The sequence below is a fragment of the Anolis sagrei genome, chromosome 4 (assembly GCF_037176765.1).
Source record: "Anolis sagrei isolate rAnoSag1 chromosome 4, rAnoSag1.mat, whole genome shotgun sequence".
In the NCBI taxonomy this organism is placed as follows: Eukaryota; Metazoa; Chordata; class Lepidosauria; order Squamata; family Dactyloidae; genus Anolis; species Anolis sagrei.
The window spans coordinates 12,480,498-12,503,815 of NC_090024.1; the positions used below are offsets into that span (position 1 = coordinate 12,480,498).

The 23,318-nt window shown below is 39.8% G+C and overlaps 1 protein-coding gene across 2 annotated transcripts in view; it reads left to right on the forward strand.

The window, feature by feature from the left end:
* Positions 1 to 224: 224 nt before the first annotated feature.
* The window catches only part of FAM135B (family with sequence similarity 135 member B), a 477,503-nt gene continuing 454,409 nt past the window's right edge, over positions 225 to 23,318 (forward strand). For both annotated transcript variants that reach the window (XR_010909793.1, XM_060775909.2), the window contains exon 1: positions 225 to 498. The gene's annotated coding sequence lies outside the window, so the exon portion shown is untranslated. The remainder of the gene's footprint in view (positions 499 to 23,318) is intronic.

Genomic DNA, 23,318 nt, shown 5'->3' on the forward strand with positions numbered 1-23,318 from the left:
CCTAATGAGCGACTGCTGCATGTAAGCAAGATATGGTGAATTGTCTGATGAAAGGAAGACTTTTGCATTAAGGTTACTTTCAGATGGCACTTCAGCTTTCCTTGGGTCCTGTCTGTAAAGGAACCAGGAGTTCTAGCAGCTGTTGCACCGTGTAGTGATGCTGAATCCCATCACCATGGCAACAGCATCAGCTCCATCCGCTCCTCTCCTCCCCCTCCCCACTCCTCCTCCTCCTCCTCTTCCTCCTCTTTAACGTCCCCAGTACCAGGAACAGCAGCAGCCTTGGTCGGAGACAGAGCCTGGTAGCATTGGCTGCAATGTAACAAGCCGGCTTTGTCGACCAACTCAGCTGCCAGGACCGAGATGAGGTGCAGCAGCCGCTACACTGTCATTTTCTGGAAGATGGACAGATAGAAAAGAACGAAGAGAGACTAAGAGAGAGAGAGGAAGGGAGAGAGTTGAAGACGGTGCACTGCAGATGATCCAAAGAAGACCCAGGTAAAACCTCCATCCTCCTACTCTTTGCCAACTCTCCATCCTTGATTGTGTTACTCATATTTTTGTGTCTTTCAAATCTACTGAGTAATCATTTGAAAGAGACGGAGATGATTTTTTTCCCCTCTTGGCAATGTCTATTTTTGCTCCAAAGCATCCCTTGTTCCCTTTTCCTTCAGGACTGTCATCTAATAATAATCAAATACATTCAAAGAGAAAATGTATGTTGGTGATGAGGGAGGGAATACATAAATAAAGAAATGTTCTTGCAGAGTGTTTCAAAATAGAAAAGGGGCATTTGCTTGGAAAAAGAGGAATGACACAGAAAGAGATAATCCCTTTTTAAAAAAAATAATCTACTTCATGCCAAATCCATCAGTTAAAACTGATCTATCATATCTGATTAAATATCTGAAGGAAAATATTTTCCTGGCCTTTGTAAAATAGGATGATTTTACAAAGGGAAAGAAAAAGGAGAAGAGGAAAGGAGAGTAAAGGTAAAGTGATGGCATCGCTCCAGAAAGCTTGCATTGCATAGTGAAAAGGGAAACAAAATAAGCAAAAAGTCTATCTTATAATTCTGGATAGTAAGTTCATGGGATAGTAGGTCAGCTGTAACCTTGAATATACACAAACACATATAGATGCCGTATACTAGACTGTACATTGTCTAGCTAACATAGTGCTATCTACTCAAGGTCTTGTCTCTCTTACCTGTCTCTCTTACCTCAAAATATTGAACTTGTGATCTTTTCCTTGCAGTGCATGTGCGCACCATATATTTGGTATCATTTGATGTGTGCTAGGCAGTCGTTCAATCTAGTATTTGGATTGTAAATCGATCAGTTTTTGGGCAAACCTTCTGACTGCCTTCTTCCAAACCTACTATTCTGAGGTTGTGATTCTATGCAGATGTATCATGAAGTAAGTCCCAATAGAGTTAGTGGGAGCTAGCAAGTCTCAACTGAACAAGACATTTGTACTGAAAAGCTACACATCTACAGTGAAGTTTTTATCTACCCCAAAATGGAAATAAAAGCCTTTTAATCAAACTTTAAATGATCACAACATTCAGGATACTCCCTGGATGCTGATATGAAGTTGTGTCTGATCTGTAAATGCACAATGTGCTTTATGTCCTACCATGAAATGGTTTATGTCACTGCTGTTATGATTCACCAACCACAGATGTAGGACTTCGTCTCCTTTCATTCCTGACATTAATTAAGAGTAGTCGCATGACAACAACGACATTCATTCAGAATGATAAATTCCATGTAGCATTTCAGATCACTGATGTCTTGCTATTTTTTAAAGAATTTTATGAATTCATGCAGTCAGGAAGCTAAAGCTGAAAGTAAACATGAGTGTACATTACAACTGGGGGTGGAACTTGCAAAAATTGTAAATTTCTTGATATATCCAACAGAAAGAGGGGTTTGAGAAAAAAAATAAGTGTGAGTGATAGCAGTATGGACAGAATCGATCATCCAGGCAGAAGGTTTGGATTGCTTGGATCTTAGGTGTCTGTTTTAAATCCCAGTGTATTCAATCATGTTTGTATGATTGAATTATGATTGCCACCTCTTTTTTCCTGAGAGGCACACCATTATCTTTTCCATATTGGGAACACCTGTACCTACTGAATTTTCCCACTTCAATTAGCAGAGAATTATGTTTGACTTGTTTATCATAAATTCAATGAAAACAACTTGAGATTTTAAAAAAATCAGAAGGCGGCAGAATGGAAGGGATGGATATTTAATCTTAGCCGTTGTAGACTGTAACCAAAGCTTTTTATGTTCTATGGCAATCATAGGTTTGATGCCATTTTAATGGTCAACACAGTCACTCCAGCATTTTTTTTAAAAAAAATCAAAGGGTTCCAGTTTTCTGAGCTGAGAATGCAGACCATAATGCAGATACTTTGTTTTGCCATTAGGATTCCCTAAGAGCAAAACCTGAGGCAAGACTAGTTTGAGAAATCAGCAAGCATGTAAAGAAGGATTGCAAAACATATTGGCTGAATGATGTCTTGCAAATCTCTAGAATTTTGCCAAAAGGAAAATATGAAGTGAACTGTGATGGGCTTGCTCATGGCAAGACTCTCCTAAATGTGGAAAGAACTGGATTAGAGTGGAGTGTATCCATTTATCCTTGGAAATGAAATTATATAGAGTACAATAATATACATGTCTTTTCAGAAGTGGTGTAGTGGTTTGAGGGTTGGACTCCAGAAGCCAAGGTTTGAATCCCATCTTGGCCATAGAAACCTAGTGGATGACCCTAGACAAGTCATACACTATGACAGATTTGCCTTAGAGTTGCTATAAATTGAATATGATTGAAGCCACGTAACAACAAATGGTTATCATAACTACACAGCTGTTGCAGATGGATACAATTAATCTATTATCTAGAATTCTAGGATTTTTAGTTTGAGGAAGTTCTTAGAGTTTGTCACTGGTTCTAGTGTCTTCTGAACTTCAAATATTGGAGCTCTCTAGCAGATAATTCTAAATATCCCATGAAACTCCAAGAGAGAGTGCAATATCCCTACTAAATCCAGTGAAAGTACACACTGTGTTTTTTATTGAATTCAATTTTGCTTGATTCCAGAGATAATGATGCTGGGTGAGATGGTCACATCTTGAAGTAGAGTGCAGAGAAGTGACAAATATGGCCCTGATCTCACTTTGGGATGTTTCCTGCTTACTAAACCCAATTTGCAGGGTAATTTTAGAGTCTCTTACACTCAAGAGTGTAATAGGAAATGAAGAAGCATGCATTGTGGAGAAGTACCACTTCTGCTTTGTCTTTGCTGGATGGGTTTGCTGACTCCATTTCATTCCCTTTAATGTTCCTCTGCCAGGTCTACTGAAACTGCTCCAGTAAGGAAATAATGAGTGCAATGTTGCTAAAGGTGCCTGGGTTGAAGAAAAGAAATAGGAAGGGTAAAGAATGGGGCTTACGCACAAGGACTCTTAGGCACTGGAGGAGCAGGTGGATGAGGAGGAGGAGGAGGAGGAGGAGGAGGAGGAGGAGGAGGAGGAAGAGGAGAAATTGTGTGGGAGGGGGAATTTCAAGCTCCTCCTTCTTTGCATATACATTGTCATCTTATCTTTCCTTTTTTACCCTACTACTGGAGGTAAAATGATTTGCTATCTCACTATCTCCCATGGGGGAAATTCCATTCTATCTCCTGCTGCTTCATGGTGGGAGTAAATCACCTCCCACAGCCTTCTACTCCCATGTGAGGTGGCCAAGTGACAGGTGTAGTGGACAGCCAGTATATAATGTCTGTGAAACTTGAACTTTCACGGGAGGTCACAATTCATTGCAAAACTTTTTTGCAAGTAATTTCTAGGCTCTGTTTGTGGTATACCAGATGATCTTAGCCAGTGGTCTGACTCTAGGGAACTGCTTTTTATTTTTTCAGCTGACAATGCAAACTGAAACACTCTGTGTATGTGTTGTATGAGTGGAAGGACATTGCATCTCCATTCAAAAATGTAAGTTGTCATTGCAGATGTATTGTCTAAGGCTTTCATGGCCAGAATCACTGGGTTGTTGTAGGTTTTTCAGGCTATATGGTTGTGTTCTAGAAGCATTCTCTCCTAACGTTTCAAGCTCCTCCTTCAGTTCTTTGCATATACATTATCATCTTATCTTTCCTTTTTATAACAGTAAATAAAGAACAAAACTCAAACACAGGGAAACTCCAGACAAGAAACAATCAGGAACAGCTGATTCTCTCAACAAAGGATTTCCCCAGGCAGTAAAGAGTCAGACCTAAAAACTGTCAGGGCATTAAATGCTAATCAAGGTGGCCAGCTAAAATATTCACACTTAGCTCCAGCAGACAAGAGTTCTTTCTCCCACCCTGGACATTCCAAAGATATATAAACCCAATTTTCCTAGTTTCCAACAGACCTCACAATCTCTGAGGATGCCTGCCATAGATGCAGGCGAAACATCAGGAGAGAATGCTTCTAGAACATGGCCATATAGTTTGAAAAACCTACAACAACCCTGTCATTACAGAATTTTATATGGATTATTCTTGGACTGTTTAAGTACAATTTATCTACTTCCTTAAGTAGCACGATATCTTTTCAGCAATGCAGCTAACACACACCAACAAAATATTATTCCTGTTTTAATAATATCCTTAGTGTACATTTCTCCACAAGCTATTTTTTCTTTGCTGGTGTGTGTAGGTTGTGGTGGTCAAGAAGTTGATTAGGACTACATCCTGTTCCTCCCAAGACCAATGACTGGAAGAATAACATGTCTATCTTTCTCTATTTTGGAGGGTAGAAGAAGATTTCTATGTTTCATAGAAACAGTAATGCTAATAGACAAAACCAGTACAACCCAGTATGCAACTCAGAAATTCTCATTGTGGTATTCATTCTAGATCCCACATTAATTGTCAGGTCCAGATTGTAAAAAAGACCACCTATCTCAAACTGTGACGCTGCACTTAATTATCATAGCTCATTGACATTAATGTACTCAGTGTATTTACCACAACCCAATTTAAAATACCATTTCTGTTAGCATCCATTAGAAGATAACTGTGTCGAGTTTTACAGTCTATTAATTGTGTGTTATATGACACATAAACCTTCAGTCTATCTCCTCTGGTGCATGATCTTTTATTTTTAGAACATGAATAATCTCTATTCATTCTTTTTGTGTATCTAAACTAGAAGTGGTCAAAGATGTCAGCTTCCTCTTCCCCCAAAATCAATGTGATTAAAGGAAAATAAAATTGAATGCTGTCATCCAGTTTACGTAATATTTTTGACAAGACTTTTGTCAAACCCCCCCCCCCCCTTAAAAATGAACTGATAAAATCTCAAAAATCCAAATTTTACAGGTACCATAATTTGTGGTATGGGGAGAACCATATTAAACCTTCAATGTAGACAGGGTGATTTAAAGAATGCTATTTAAAGATAACTAATGTGTGCTCAGATGCACTTTATATCTTCATGCATTCATGAATTATATTCTCTTTGCTCTGTTTACTTGAATAGGAATGGTGTAAGATAGCACACACAATTTTTGTTGTTAACCTTGGGTTCAACAGCAGAAGGCTACAAAATGGTGGTTGCTGTGAAGCAAAGACATTGGTGAAATTCTTGTGAGTTTGGATTTGCACTTTGGAAGCTTTGAAAAGCCTGCCTTAAAAGAGCCATGACCCCCCCCCCCCCCCAATTCAGAATACAATCTAAAATGTAGAAGAATTCTTTCTTTTCATGTCCTCCTTTCCTGTCCTTGTCCAGCAACCTCTCAGGATGGCTTCAAACTACAAGAGAGGAGATTCCATCTGAACATGAGGAAGAACTTCCTGACTGTGAGAGCCATTCAGCAGTGCAACTCTCTGCCCCGGAGTGTGGTGGAGGCTCCTTCTTTGGAAGCTTTTAAACAGAGGCTGGATGGCCACCTGTCAGGGGTGATTTGAATGCAATATTCCTGCTTCTTGGCAGGGGGTTGGACTGGATGGCCCATGAGGTCTCTTCCAACTCTTTGATTCTATGATTCTATGATCAGTCCTTTTTGTTCAATTAATAGAAGGTATAGGAACAATGGCATCTTCGTGGCATCTCTCTCTTTTTCTCTGTCTATCTTAATCTTTTCTGCCCTTGATGCACAAGGTAAAAAATGAACCTTAAAGCCCAGTGGTTGGTCTCCAAGGACTATGGTGGTTGACCAAGTTACTCTATCTATCAAAGAGGTAGAAAGGAAGACAATAGTACTTTCACCACATTTTCTCTGGAAACCTTTATTCAGCTGCTAAATGAAGGGAAGGAGAGATGGGCTTCCTTCATGGTTTCTCTCAAGTTTTTAAAGGGAACTACACTTGTGGAGTGGCTTTAATGTGTTATAACACTGTTTGTGATGTGAGGTAGATACTGTGATGATTGGTTTAACTCTGTTTCCATAACATAGATTGCTGGAAGAGATCCTACTTCAGGATTGTTTTACTGCAAAGCTTTACATGTTGATTGTATTATTATTAAACCTTAGTGTTGAATGGTAACACTGTATAACGATACACAGCCAGATGTCTATCTACATGGATAATGGCACCCTGTGCACAACTTTATTTCCTTGATCCTTAACTGAATCTGGATATTGTGCTTTATTCAGAAATGTCAGTTTACTTCCAGAGGGGTGGAGGCTTACACAAACATACAATGCCGACAGCATCTTGGCCAATGTGTTTTTAGTTGTACTAGTTCCTTATTCAAATTATGTTGTGACCTACCTTTGTTGCAAATGCTGGAAGTAAGACAGAATATTTACTGTTGTGTGAGGTAGATAAGATAGATGAAGAGGAAGAGGGTGCTTTCACAAAGGAGCATCTGTAGGAAGCATTTTGAGAACTTATGTACAAGATCTACCCCCATTTTCCCAGACACCAGGATTCACTCAGAAAATGTCATTATTTCATGCATGCTTGAGTCTCAGTCTGAGCTAAAGCAGAAACATGAACCAACTGTTGAAGGGGGGGGGGGGCATTGATTAAAAGGTTTTGGTCTAGTCAAGACTTACAATGGGATTGAGACCATGATTGTTCTAATTGATTTTGGTTGAGGTAGAACTACTTTAAGTCTTTGGTTTCATCTGCAGACACTTCTGACAATAGTTTTGGAGGGCTTGCTCATTGTTACTTTGTAACAACATGAGGAAAGACTGAGTTGCTCTGATGTATTCCATTGACCAATGGGGGAAACAAAATTGTGGCCCATTCACACTACATAATTATACCGGTATAATCCCATTTTAACTGTCATTGTATTGTCGAAGGCTTTCATGGCTAGAATCACTGGGTTGTTGTAGTTTTTTTCAGGCTATATGGCCATGGTCTAGAGACATTATCTCCTGACGTTTCACCTGCATCTATGGCAAGCATCCTCAGAGGTAGTGAGGTGTTTTGGAACTAGGAAAAAGGGTTTATATATCTGTGGAATGACCAGGGTGAGACAAAGGACTCTTGTCTGCTGGAGCTAGGTGTGAATGTTTCAACTGACCACCTTGATTAGCATATAATGGCCTGACAGTGCCTAGAGCAAACTTTTGTTGAGAGGTAATTAGATGTCCTTGTTTGCTTCCTCTCTGTTGTTGTGCTGTTTTAATTTTAGAGTTTTTTTAATACTAGTAGCCAGATTTTGTTCATTTTCATGGTTAACCGTCATTGTTTCAAGCTGTGAAGTATAGGGAAGGATTATTAGAACTGTCAATCAGAAATCTTTAGTGTTTCGTAAAATTACAAATCTCAAGATTCTAGTGGATGGAACCAAAACAAAAATGTGTGCCAATAAAGATATTTTGTGGCTGTCAGTTTCAAAGAGGAGGCCTCCACTTTTTGGATGATCAGGCTAAGCAATGGGATACTGGATTCCCTCAAAGACTGCAGTGGTTCCAATGCTAGGGCTTCCGTATGTGTTGGACTTCTGCCTTCAGAATTCCTGGGAGTTGTTCAAGCTGGCTATGGCTTCTTGGAGTTGAAGTCCTAAATACTTGGAGTGTGCAAAAAGGCAGAAATCCATTCTGTTTTCATTTCAAATTTTGGGTGTCCTCGTTTGTTTTCGGGAAGATTCCAGATGATTAGGAGAAACATTTTAATATTTTTACCAACAACATTTTAAAAAACAAGCCAACTACAACAGGGATTTCTGGGATTTGAAGTCCAAAACAGTGCGCAGCACAAGAGGGGAGAAGAATAGACAGAACTAGTCTTCTGATTGGCTGAGAAACATGATGCAGCAAGTATTGCTGCAATGGCCGCTCAGCACCATCGCCCCCACCAAAGAGAGTTTGCTGCTTGTGCTTGCAAAACAAACAAATGGTCTGAATATTAATGATGAAAAGTATGTCCAAATCAATGAATATTTCCAAATTTATCCAAAAGATTTGGCAGTTCGTGTTTCATTCTGGTAAGGCTTTATTTGGTATGGTTTGCAAGCTTCCTAACCCATCCATTTTTCACAACTAGAGAAAGAATGATGGATTAGATGTCCTGAATGGCTTGTGTTTTTTTGCAAAAGTATCTAAAGCACAATTTCTTTTCCCTCCCCTTCTCCACTACTCCACTACTCCACTATAGAAATCTGCCCAGCTTTGCTTTCTGCAGGATCCCATCTGACAACATTTTGTTTATCCCCTCCAAATCCTTTTGGCTTTCTTTGCCAATTTAATTCTCATGTGTTTCAGTCTGGATTTATTTCCAATTCTACTCTAGGTGAAGAGGTGATTTTCCCTTTGTGAACATTTTCCAACACGAGTTATTTTAGGTTTTCAGATAACAGTGAAAAGGCTATGTGCCACTTCTGCGGTTCAATTCTTCTTGTTTATTTTTTGTAATAGTTAATAGCAGCATAAGTCTCCCCTTTCCTCAAGCATCAAGGCGATTTTCCTCTTCCATCACATATTATGGCCAGAGGGAAGTATTGTCTCTTTCTTAAACACTGAAAAAACCACTCACAGTGACAAAAACTGGAGAATGAAAATGCATAGTTCAGCAAGCAACTGCTGAGGCTCTCAGCCTTGTGCTGGATTACTTTTCCATCTTGAAGACTGAAGATTTAAGGACACATCCCTCCCACTTTCCCAATGAAATATATCCAGAGGAGGAGAAATACTGCCACATCATTTCATCCTTGGCCATGATAAATCAATTGTAACACTTTAATCCACTTCGTGCATGTCTCCAAAAGACCTGTACCACATAATAAAGAGAGTGCATATGGAAGCAAGATGAGGGATGGAGCTAAGTAAGCATTTCATCAACACATGCTAATGAGGAATGGGTGTTGGTGACCTAGCATTTATATTGGAATGCCTACATTTTATTTTGAATTAAAGTTTGGCTCTTAGATAGAGGCACTTCAGGGCATGAAATGCAAGAAATACAATTTATGAATTATCTTAATTATTATGGGATTACAAACTTCAATAAAATTATTTCAGACACTTTCATTTGAGTTTATGCATGTGAGAGAGACTAAACGAGAGAGCAGTTTATGGTAATTATTTATTAAATTTATATGCTGCCTTCATCTCAGATTGGAATTCAATAACAATGCAGTCGGTGACATCATAGAATCATAGAATCAAAGAGTTGGAAGAGACCTCATGGGCCATCCAGTCCAACCCCCTGCCAAGAAGCAGGAATATTGCATTCAAATCACCCCTGACAGATGGCCATCTAGCCTCTGTTTAAAAGCTTCCAAAGAAGGAGCCTCCACCACACTCCGGGGCAGAGAGTTCCAGAGTGCCAAGTCAGAGTACTGCATGATGAATTTTGATATGGTCCTGAATACTATTGGTTATCCTAACTAGCATGGGTTCTTTGAGGCAGTTGCTGGCAAGTGGGTTAATATATCAGTGAAATGCATTTCTCCAGCCAGAAAAAAATATTCAGAGTGACAAGGATACTGTTGTGGTCAGTGTCAGAGAAACCAGAAATTTGCCAGGGATTTCAAGGAGAAAGTAGCGCAATATTCACCCAGAACTTGATACACATTTATGGCAGAGTGTGAGGAAGTGCCAAGTGCTCCATCTGGAAGGTTTCTTGGAACCCGTTTGAGCCTGATAATGTGGTCAACTTGCTTGAATTTGTCTGTGACACCACATGTAAGTCTTGACTAAAAAAGTTGAGCAGAGATGGATTGTTCAGGAAGACTCGCAAGGTGATAAATCAGAGTCTGTGTGAGAGAAAGAGGTGCTAGGTACCTTGACGGGGGATATGGCATTGTCCTGATACATTGCATTGCTCTCTCACCCAGTGTTTTTTAAATTTTTAGTCTCTTGTAACTGGCCCTGCCCACTGTGATCAATTTTCTGTGTTCTAATGTTCTGATTTTATACAACAACAACAACAACAACAACAAAACTTTATTTATATACTGCTCTATCTCCCCAAGGGGACTCAGTAACATAATCAATACATACAAGAAAAATGGCATAAACATAAAATTAACAAGACAGTATAAGCATTAAAACCACAATAGCACATATATTTAAAATAATCATGCCTGATCAAGGCAGTTTAAAAGGCCGGGCCGGGCTACTGCAATTTTAGGAGGCCCAGGAAATTAGGTAGAGTCTATGGCTGTACATTTCCAAGGCCTAAAAGAAGAGAGTGATCGGGGTAATTGGAAGAAGAAGATATGGCCAATTTCAACAGTATCTGGGGCTGAGCTAGAACTAGTCGTTCTCAAAGGTTTGTTTAAACCACCAGGTCTTCAGGCTCTTACGAAAGGAGGGGAGGGATGGGGCTTGTCTTATTTCTCCAGGAAGGGTGTTCCAGAGATTAGGTGTGTTTATTTATATCGGTTCTTGAATTTTATTTTTATTTTCTTTATTTTCTGCTGTGTTCTTGTGTTATATTGTTTTACTGTATTGCTGGGTTTGGCGTCATGTAGGCCACCCCAGGTCCCCTTGGGGAGATGATGGAGCAGGGTATAAATAAAGTATTATTATTATGATTATTATTGCTTATCCTTTGGATCCAGGTGCAAGTGATACTGATAGTTCCAAGGAATTTAAATGTGTTATTAGAAAAAAGCGATTATCTGGTTTCATTCCAGTCTGGTTTCAAAGAGGGCTCAACACCAAATAAACTACCATCTATTCTGGACGACAGCCATGGGAAGTGATGCACTGTAGATTGTTTTGGCTATTACAGTAGCTTTTGCTATCATTGATCATGGTATCTATTTGATGGATTAGGAACAATGAGTTATCTACATTGTAGAATGAATGCAATTTGACACCACTTTAATTGTCAGGGCTCAATGCTATGGAATCATGGGAGTTCTAGTTTTACAACGTTTTGCATGTTGACTGCCAAAGAGTGCTGACTCACTAAACTACAATTCTCAGTATTCCATAGATTGAACTATGGTAGTTAGTTACAAAGGTGTTAAGCTGCATTCATTCTACTGCAATATGTTGCAGTGATTCTGCTCCTATCTCTGGAACCAGCTCCAGTGATCCCTGTTCATCCCAACAGCCATTAAGCAGTGGGTTATATCTTGTTACTCATATTTTTCAACATCTATATAAATCTGCCAGGAGAGATCATAAGTGGTTTTGAAGTAGAGTACAACCAGCATACTGATTACACTTAACTGTACTTCTCCTTGTCATTGGATTCAGCTAAGGCTTTGAAATTGCTGGCCCAATGCCTTGAAGCTCCAATGCTCTGAATAAGAGACAATAAAAGAAGTCAGATATTAACTAAAAGGATGATTGAGTAGATGCGTATCTTGGGAGTATTCCTAGCCCCAACTTTGTCACTGGAGACCAATTAGATTCTATATTTTGGAGTACTTGGTGCCAGTTCCAACTGGTGCACCATCTGCAGCTTTTTCTGGACAGGGATAATTCATCCACAGTAGCCCACACACTGGTAACTTCCTGTTTACACTACTGCGGTGCACTCTATGTGGGGCTATCACTGAAGATGAGTTGTAAACCACAAATGGTGCAAATTACAGTAGGAAAATTTCTGAACAAAATAGCACATAGACAACACAGAACATCAATCTTAAAGGAACTGCACTGGCTACCTGTTTGCTTCCAGTCTGATTTCAAATGCACTGGTGATAAAATTTCAAGTCTGAATGGCTTGAGACCTTGATAATTGATGTAGGGCCTCTCTGTATGCAGTCAGTCCTACAAATTTGCTGGGGCTAGGAGTAAAAAGTTCCCCTTTTATTCCAATTCTGGCCAGAAAATGCACATATTCACATTATTGCATATTTCTGCACTCTGATTTCCTTCCCTCCCCCTGTGGAGCACATGTCTGCTTTTAAAAAGCCTGAAACAACTGATCAGATGATCAGGCTGTGAAATGGACACACAGCTGATTTAAAGGAAGCATGGATGGAGAGCAGTTAGAACTGTCTGAAACTCTTTATTTTAAACTTTAAAATATTAAATAGAGCTTAAATAAACATTTGGGAAATGGAGACATACAGCAGAAGTTTTGATTTAAAAAAATCACTTTGTTATGTGCTGAACCTCATATAGGTAACGGTAAAGATTATCCCCTGACATTATGTCCAGTAGTGTCAGACTCTGGGGTGTGGTGCTTATCTCAATTTCTAAGCCGAAGAGCCAGCATTGTCTGTAGACACCTCCAAGGTCAGGTGGCTAGCATGACTGCATAGAGTGCCGTTACCTTCCTGCTGGAGCGGTACCTATTGATCTATTGATCTACGGATTGGTAATATGGATGATGCAATTGGACCACGATTTTAGTTAGGAGATGTATTGGATTGTGATTTATGTGAAATATTGTGTATTGTTTTTTACGGTTTTAATTGTATACTGTGTACTGCATATTCTGTTGTAAACCGCGTTGAGTCGCCAGCTGAGAAACGGCGGTATACAAGGACAGTAAATAAATAAATAAATAAATATTCACATTTGCATGTTTTTTAACTGCTAGGTTGACAGAAGCTGGATCTGGTACCTCATATGTGTTGCGTTGAATCAATTTGTTGCGCAGTAGCAATGTCCAACATGACCAAAAACCCAATGCCAAAGACACAGACCAGTCAGAAAAAATAAACAGTAGAGCTTTACTCTTGGTTGCAGAGTTGAAAATAAAACAGTTTGGTACACTTACATTGTCTCTGTAAGTAATACAGAACAAATGTTCTGTGTTATAAATTATAGAGCATAACAAAAGTGCATAGTTACTTCAAAAGGAAGAGGGGCCGACCAAGGGCAAGATGGATGGATGGCATCCTTGAAGTGACTGGACTGACCTTGAAGGAGCTGGGGGTGGTGACGGCCGACAGGGAGCTCTGGCGTGGACTGGTCCATGAGGTCACGAAGAGTCGGAGATGACTGAACGAATGAACAACAACAACTTCACCATTGCATAAGCTTCTTGCATCTGCTCTCCAGCAAGTCAAACAGCTAACTGCTAACCCTTTGCAAAAGCCTCAAAACTATTACATTCAAGAGGCATGGCCCAGCCATGCTGAGCTGAGCTAGTTAACTGCAGCTGCAGTTAACCATCAACACTTTGCAAGGATTTCTGCAAGGCTTTCTTTAACACACACACACTGGACTTAAAGCAATATACCGTAATAATATGTACACATGCAAATCTGCTTATATTTTTATTATGACATTTGCATTTGTGTATAATCGCATATTCTGTATAATCCAATTGAGTGATTTTTTTTAAAAAAAGGCTTTTGCTGGATGTCCCCTGTCCACCCTCCATCTTATTATGATGCAGAGGATGGCAGGGGACCCAATTCCAGAACTAACAGGTATGTGTGGGGACCTGCAGTCAGGTCCCGGGAATTTTCATCCCCCATTTAAAACCCGCTTTTTGTGCTGCTTGGAGGTGCTCTAAGTCCTTCATCAAAGTTGACATAGAGTCACCATGTAGGACCTAGAAATTCCTAGAGCTATTTTCTCTTTTGTAATCTTTTCCCATTTTGCCTGGCACCTGTATCCTTAACCCTGTGAAAATGAAGGATCTACTTTATTGAGAACTCCAAGGATCTTGTTCATTATTAAAATCAGTTTTATCACCTGTTTCCATCTTGTGCCTATCAAACTGTTTATTGTCTTTGTATATATTATAATGTATTACTTTCATTTCATGCTTCACAGCCACTACAGTCATTGTGATAGTTGGTTTTTAACAGTTGCCCTCTGAGATTAAGGAAATAAAGTAATTTTGCACTTAGATTGGATATTCATCTAAAGTGCAGCTCTTGGGTGATGCTGGTATTATTTCATGCATCTCTAACTGTATTGGCCTAGAGAATCACTTGATGGTTACAGGAGGACAACAATAGATGAATTCTCGTTAATAGAGAAAACTGGAATAGTCCACTTTTTCTGCTTCTAAGCATACATATCCACCTTTGCCCAGGTTACGCATTTTGAATTGTCCTCCAGAGTGATTCAGTCCTTTGTCAGACTACAAATCTAAGGACTACTCAGGCTAGAACCAAGGCAGTTAAAGTGAATGCTACTGGTATAATTCTGTAGTGTTTACAGACATAGGTATCAACATGTAAAGGAATCCCATAGCACCAGGTGCGGCTCAACCTATTACACAAAGTAAGCATTTGCAGTGTAGTTGATTTTGCCCAGAGGCACTCTTGAGGCGGTCTTGGGGGAAAATAGACTTTGACATATGCAAGTTGTAGTTACTGGGATGTATAGTTCACCTACAATCAAAGAGCATTCTGAATTCCACCAATGATGGAATTGAACCAAATATGGCACACAGAACTCCCACGATGAACAGAAAATATATATCAGTAATTGGTTGGGGGGGGGGGGGGCGGGGTGCCAAAATACTGTTTGCTTACCGTTGAAAATTACTTAGGGCCGCCTCTGCATAGCACCTTTAGATGGAGAGAAAAAAATCTAGTAACATAAGCTTTCATAGATCAACCCTACCTCATCAAATGCATCTTATACTCAGTGTTATTCAGAGGTGGTCACACCTGTTTCTTACTTTGAAATATAGATGGAGAAGGCCAATGTCAGTTTAACTCAGAAAACATGTAATATTTAATGGAAGTAATAGAAAATCATGGGGATGGTGAGAGTCTAGGTTTCCTTCCACATGTCTAGGTTTTCCTCCCCATGCAGTTTTCTTCTTATCTCAAAAGGAATAGTTTTCCAAGCCAGATGTACTGTTTTGGCAGAAGAAGGAGAAAATTTCCACAAGATCCTGATTTTTTAGTACCCCCCCCCCCCCCCAAAAAAAAAAAAAAGGATTGGACTCCTTTTAGTAAGACAGGCTTGTTTATTTAGTGTAGATTCTTTTTCACTAATTTGATGGTGCAAGGAGGGATTCAGTACCTTCTTGCAAAATGTCTTCCCCCACAGGGCAGTTCCAGACAGCACTAAATCATGCACTTTAGTCAGGGGCAAAACAAACAAACAAACAAACAAAAACAGGACCTGAGATGTCCAGACCTGTTGGTCCCAGGATTTCTGTCTCCGTCACCCACACTTACTGCTTTGCTGTGGAATTTTGCAGCCCCCAAGATGGCCACCTTGGGACTTCCACCAGGCGCTCTTTAAAAAACCCACTTAAGATGTGAACATGCAAAGATGTGAATCATTGTATAAGTTCTGGTTCTGGGTTATATAAGCTGCAGGGCCATCTGTTCAGACAGGGTGTTGTTCCTAGGTTATACATGTCTCCTCCTTATTGCTTCTACTGTGAAAAGTATAGTGCAATATAGCATTATTTAAAACTGATATTGTACTATGTTAATAATATATTGTATGTATATATACCTTGTAAGCCACTCTGAGTCCCCTTCGGGGTGAGAAGGGGCGGCATATAAATGTCGTAAATAAATAAATAAATATGATGTACAAAGTTGACTGGGGGGCCACAACTTTGTCCTGGCCAGAGAAAATGTGACCTCCACATGTTTCATGAAGTTTCAGCCACAAAAACAAAGTTTCCATGTTCTACTCAACTGTCTGATTCTTTTTAGGATCCAACTAATCAGGAATAAACATCTTAAACCTGGGTACAAGCCCAGATTTTAAAAAATCCTTGATGTCTGTGTGCAGAGACATACATTCAAAGATGCAAATTTTTGGCTCAGATCCAGGATATTCCCACACCTAAAAATCTTGCGGTTTTTTGCCATTACTAGCTATTAGGGCTGGGCGGTTTCGTTTCGTTAATTCGTAATTCGTTAATAATTCGTTAATTTTTTCAATTACAAAACGATAACGAACCATTCTGGAGCAATTATTAAAAAAACCGAATTTTCAAAAACGTTTTGTAAATGCTTCGTATTTCGATATTGTATTCGTTTCGTTATTGTTTTGAGGTCGTTTCGTTATTATTTCCGCATGTCTGGGCCAGTTTTATGGTTTAATTAGCGAAAAAAATATATAATATCACACCAACAGTCAACAACAGAGGGAGAGGGAAGCTTCAGAAGGTTTTGGAGGTTTTTTAGCGTATTTCGCGGTCGCGTCCGCCATTAACGAATCGATTCGTTATTGTTTCAGAAATCGATTCGTTAATTTTTTACCATTTACGAAATTTCGTAAATATCGAACTTTTTAAAAGGAACATTTTGTAATTATTTTAAATATTGAAACAAAAAAAACCCCCAAATACAAATTGATTTTAGAAACAAATTTTTCCGTTGTTACCCAGGCCTACTAGCTATTGCTTCTGTATTTATGGAGAATGGTGTTTGGCCACTCTCCTTTTTGCTATGGGATCTCCTGAGACAAATGTAATGTCTGGACAGGTCCTCAGTTGTATTGGTGCCAAAGGGCAGCTTTATCCCCCAAACCCAATTGACCAATTGATTAGTTATGGAAAGAACTGGGAAAGCTAATAGCAGAATTATGCCCTCTGCCAACATCAAAGGTTAAAATTAGAATTCAGATTACAATGGGATGTTGAGAAAGTATGAGTGAGATTCTGAACCTATATGTTCCTGATGCAGCTTCTGGCCATGATGAAAGTAAAAAATAAGGTTACACTTTGTGGTTATTAAAGAGGTTTTCTTAAGTTATGTTCTACCTTCTCTTTCAGAAGAGGAGATGAGATTCTTTGGTTCTTTCAATAGATAAGACTCTTTAATGCATGTTTGATCCATTCACATAGCAATTATGTTCATTCATTGAATCTGCATGCATTTTGTTCCTTTCATTATTTCAACAGATAACGCTGATGGAGTCTGAACTGGCAGTAGTTAATGAGAAAAGGATGGTAGGGTCATACTCAAGAAAAATGGCAAGTCAGTGGTGAAAAAAGCTTATTTCATGCCAAGATTCCATTTAAAAAGGCATTCAGTGTAAAATTGGTAGTGTTGTAGCTCCAGTTTTTTCCTGCTGTTATTCATGCCACTGAGGGCTCTTCTACACAGGAAATTATGACAAAAAGTGGAGTGGTGTCTAAATGATATTTAAGGAAAATGTGTGCTGATTTCGATTGAAAAACATGTGTTAAAAAGGTGCCCATAAAACCCAATTTTAACCAAAAAATGAGTATATTTGCTTGACTGTAGTTGACTTTGTTCCTATATGCTGGCGTGGACTGTTTCAGTGCATGTGCTCATTTTAAAATCTCAAACATCTGAGCAAAGCTGTAAACAAAGAGAGCTATGGATACCCAGGTGGCTAAATGGAAGCACAATTGGAAAGCAATTACGATGAGAACTTTCTGAAACTATTCCTTTGTTTTGATGTTTATGAAATTAAACAGAACTTGAATTTACAATAGGGTGAGCAGAGATAATAAGAAATCTGCTTGTGTGTACATTTAGATATCCATATCAGTGCATATAAGGTCCAGTGTCAATTAAAAAAATAGATTTCTGCTGGATGTCCCTTTCTCATCTTGCCGATTTCTAAAGCCTCTACAAATGAGCATTTATTTGGACTTGCTGTCAGGTCCTGCAATTTTTTTGCCCCACTTCTTTTACTTGTGGCAGGGTTGTATACTCTCTCCCAACCTATTCAACGTGTATGCAGAACACATCATGAGATGTGCGGGGCTTGACGAATGCAAGGCTGGGGTTAAAATTGCTGGGAAAAACATTAACATCCTTAGATATGCAAATGATACCACTTTGATGGCCAAAAGTGGGGAGGAGCTGAGGAGCCTTCTAATCAAGGTGAAAGAAGAAAGTGCAAAAGCTGGTTTGCAGTTAAACATATGTGTGTGTGTGTGTATATATATATATATAAGATTCTGGTAAACGGACTGATTGATAACTGCCAAATAGAGGGAGAAAACGTGGAGGTAGTGACAGACTTTGTATTTCTAGGTGCAAAGGCTACTGCAGACACAGACATTTACTTCTTGGGAAGAGAGCAATTACAAATCTGGATAAAATAGTGAAGAGTAGAGGCATCACACTGGCAATGAAGATCCACATAGTTAAAGCAATGGTATTCCCCATAGAAACCTACAGATGTCAGAGCTGGATCATAATGAAAGATGAGTGAAGGAAGATAGATGCTTTTGAACTGTGGTGTTGGAGGAAAAAATTGAGAGTTTTTATTGTTGAGGTTTTGACTTATAGAAACTTGAAGGCAACTGTATTGTTTTCTTTTATGAGTTTATTTATTGTTGTATTTGTTATGTTGTTTACTGTTGTGTTGTGCCTCGGCCTCTTGTAAGCCGCACCAAGTGCTTCGGGAGATGTTAGCGGGGTATAAATAAAGGATTATTATTATTATTATTATTATTATTATTATTCAGATGACTTGGCAAGAGTTGGTCTAAAGTTTTCTCCTCTGAAAGATGATGATTTCCCAAGTTCACCCAGGCTTCCATGAATAATCAGGAATCAAATGTTGTTTTCCAGAGTCATCGTCCAACAGTCATGATGTTACACCACAGGGAAATTAATATTAACAGCAATAACATATAGGAAAAAGGAAATTCCATTGAATTTAATTAGGTTTGTTTTTACGTATATGGTTACAGGGATTTTGCCTAAGAAGAGAAGAGACATGAGTAGAGTTTATGAAATGATGTAGCATGGGGATAAAATTGATATTGAACACTTTCTCTCTTGTCCTCAAAATAAGTTGGAGGATAATTGATGAGCAGTGGATTAGGAATAAAGGAAAAGTCCTTTTTGCACAAAGCATATTGAGTTTAGGGAGTCTGATGTCACAAGGTATAGAGAGAGCTTTCCAAAAGAGGAGTCAGCAAATGCATAGATTCACCAATGCTGACATTGTGGTGATAAATGTGTGGGATCTTCAGGTTCAGAAGCTGTATGTCATTGAATACCAGTTTCTGAGAAGCAAATCTGTGGGAAGTGAGTTAGCCTTCATATCCTGCTTATAGGCACACAGCTGTCATCTGTTACAATGTTGGAGGAACCAGAAAGTTGAGTAAGATAGAACCTGTGTCTTGGTTGAGCTCTTCGTGCTAGAGCAGACATTATTTTATTTTATTCTTGTGTGTTGCCTTGGGGGATTCTGGGCACTACAGTCCTACATCATACTTTTCCCACTCTCAAATCAAATCAAATCATTTATTTCAGTCATTGACCAGCACAGAAAATAGTCACATTTTCATACAAACTTGGAATGTTTGGTACATTAAAAATATAAATATAACGACTGAAGCACAATATGGGTGAGGGAGCGGAAGGGAAGGGGAAACAGGGTAAAAACATACAATGCCCAGATCCATCACCAAATTGTATATTCAGAGAAGAAGATTACTGGACACACAGTTAACTTTTGGGACTAGTCATTCCCTGATGGATTTTGTATGCTGCTGCACAGAACTTTGCAACATTGTAGGTTGTAGCTGAATTAATATCTGGGAAGTCAGATCTGGCCACGGTGGTCCACGCTCTTGTCACATCCCGGCTGGATTACTGCAACGCACTCTACGTGGGGTTGCCTTTGAAGACTGCTTGAAACTACAACTAGTCCAGCGAGAAGCAGCCAGATTGCTCACCGGAGCGACGTACAGGGAGCACACCACCCCCCTGCTACATCAGCTCCACTGGCTGCCAATCCAATTCCGAGCACAATTCAAAGTGCTGGTTTTAACCTACAAAACCCTATACGGTTCCGGCCCAGTGTATTTGTCCGAACGGATCTCCCTCTACATCCCACCTCGAAATTTAAGATCGTCCGCCACTATCACAAGTGAGGTTGGCGGGGACGAGGAGCAGGGCCTTCTCAGTGGTGGCCCCTCACCTGTGGAACTCACTCCCCGGGGAGATTAGATCAGCGACTTCCCTTCTGACGTTCAGGAAAAAACTGAAGACCTGGATATGGGACCAAGCCTTTGGACATGCTGGCAGCTAAAGGAAGATCTGCCGACAAACATGGATGAATGGAATAGATACATGGAACTCTGAATACTGAGCATGAGATTGTTATGTTATGTTATTTTATTGTGTACTGATGTTTTTAATTTGTTAACTGTCTAAATTGTTGTAGGTATCGTTTGGTTATTGATTCAGGCATCGAATTGTGCCGTTGTTTGTAAGCCGCCCTGAGTCTCCCCTCGGGGGTGAGAAGGGTGGGGTATAAGTAACTGAAATAAATAAATAAAATAAATAAGTAGCATGGAAGTATAAAATTGTCCTGAATGGCCTGGGTGCTTGTCTATCAGAGATAAGATAAGCCTGGCACGGGTATCCCTGTAGAACGGGCACTGAAGGAGCACATGTTCTATTGTTTCTACATGACCCGAGTCACAGGAGCAGAGTCTCTCTGGGAAAGGGATCTTCCGGTAGCGGCCTTCGAGTACAGCTGATGGGAGAGTGTGGCATCGAGCCAGGGTGAAAACCTTTCAATGAATGGGAACCTCTAAGTTTGTTAAATATGCCATAGGGAGGCAAGATATCTGCTGTCTTCATTGATAAGGAAGGTTGGAACCGAGGCCAGATCTAGTTGTTGCTCTGTGTCTGTGATACGTTGTTTAATAAGTGCTTTGGCTTGATTGTAATCCATAGCGAGTAGTAGGCCTGGAGAAAATCCCAATGAGGAGATTTTTGATGCTACCGCCTGCTTCCATGTGGATTGGAAGTCATCCTTCATGGTTAGTGGGGCAAGACCAAAGGGTGCACGGGATAGTGTCAGCCAGAGGTTGAGTATGGCCACCCACACCCTGGCCTCCACTCTCATAAAGCCCGTCTCTAGTCACAGGGTGGCATTAGAAACACATTTAGGGACCTGCAAGTCTGATCTCAGAAACTTTGACTGAACCAGCTCTAATGGGGCAAAACTGGGGAAGGGGCCCAGCTGAGCACCATACAAGAGTTGGGCTCTGGCTTAAAACAGCTTGAGCACTGCCAGTGTGAAGTGGTCCCCTCTTGTCCTGAGATATTTAAGAATGGCAATTGAGCTTTTCCCACTCTGGTCCTTTTGAAGTAATGGCTACTTGATTTACCTCTTGATAGGCAATCGGTTTATAATACTCATCCCTTCTTTTCTTAGCATGTCTCTGAACAAGAAGGAACTGTTTCTGATACTCTGAGCTTCCAATATTTTCTTTATATTTTTAGCTCGATGTGCAGATTCGAGAAGTCAACATTTCCCAGTAAGTTACCAAGGAGAAGCCATCTGGTGACCTCTGGTCTAAGCAACTGCAAAGCAGCTGTAAATTGAACATAGCAACTTAAGTAACCATTAACCAAAATCACAGCCTGGTATATAAAAAGCCCACCTGTTCTGATATTTTAAAAGGCTAGGTTTAAAAATTGCTTTTAAACTATATGTGTGTAGAGAATATATTACTGCAAAAATGGAATGTGAGCCAATGCAAAATATTACTTTTAAAAAACTATTCTAATCTGTCACAACTGGATTGTGCTCGTAAAGGTCCTCTAAAAGTACATGTGCTGTTCTCCTCCACAGAAAATTAGATAACCAGAAAGAGGAGGTATCTGTGTGAGTCTTAGACTGTTATGGTAATTCCAGTAATAATTACATTTTCAAAGTCGGGTTACAGTGGTGAGATCTGTATTGATATTTGGCTTAGGGAGGTTTTGACTATGTTACTCTTAATTATACTGACTCACGCTGCCAGATTTAAACTAAGAAAAGAGAGAGCAAGGGAAGAAGGGAATGAATGAGTAAGGGAAGGAGCAGTCAAGGACACTAGAAAATGTAAGGGTTTTTACATGAAATGTGAACAAAGTTGAACCATATAAATTATTTCTGGGTTGATAGCATAGACAAGATAGATGGCTTAAAGTTCTCTTTACCTTTTTTAACTTTATAAAACAATGTACAGTACTTGTTATAATATCGGGCAATGATAGTGGAATTAATTATTCAAATGTGAGAAGATCCACAGGCACCACTCTGGTGGAAAGGTAATGGTGCTCCATGCAGTCATGCCTCTGTTTGCTTCTGGATCGAGAGAATCAGCCGTCTATGAAGACGTTGCCCAGGGGACGCCCGGATGTCTTGCAATCCTGCAAGGAGGCTTCACCTACACCACTGGAGAAATTACACTGCTTAGCCAGTATTGCACCACCTGACATCCGCCGGGAAGTAGCAGCCAATAGTGGAAGGACCAAGGCAGAGACATCTCCAGCTCATCCCTTGTTTGGGCATCAGCCAGCACGTCAATGACTTAAATCAAGAAATAGTTTTCTAAGATCTACAGAGACACTCGCTGGAACACCTCAGCAAGCAAGAGTCCAAAAGTGGCAGGCTCAAACCCAGAACCTCAATCAATGGCTGATACCCAATGAGAGACTCCCCCTTGAGCACACAGAAAACTGGGTGACTTGGAAGGCGCTGAACAGACTGCGCTCTGGCACCACGAGATGCAGAGCCAACCTCAACAAAGTGAAATCCACAACATGCAAGTGTGGAGAAGAGCAAACTACAGACCACCTGCTGCATGCACAATGGAGGACCTTCTTGCGGCAACACCAGAAGCACTCCAAGTGGCCAGATACTGGTCAAAGGACATCTAATCAACTACCAAGCTTGCAAACTCTGTGCCTTTTGTATGTTTGTTTGTTTGTTCTGTCAAAAATGTAATACAACTGTTCGGTTGCCTGACACAATAAATAGCATGCAGTCGTGCTGACCATGTGACTTTGGAGCTGTCTATGAACAATGCCGGCTCTTTGGCTTAGAAATGGAGATGAGCACCAACCTGCAGAGTTGGACAAGACTGGACTTAATGTCAGGGGAAAACCTTTATCTTTACCTTTAACATATAGAGTAATCTGTATTTTCTCATCATGATATTTGCGCTGCTCTCCAACAATGACACCAGTTTATAAAAGCACAGTGTCCCCATAAAACATAATAATATAGAATCA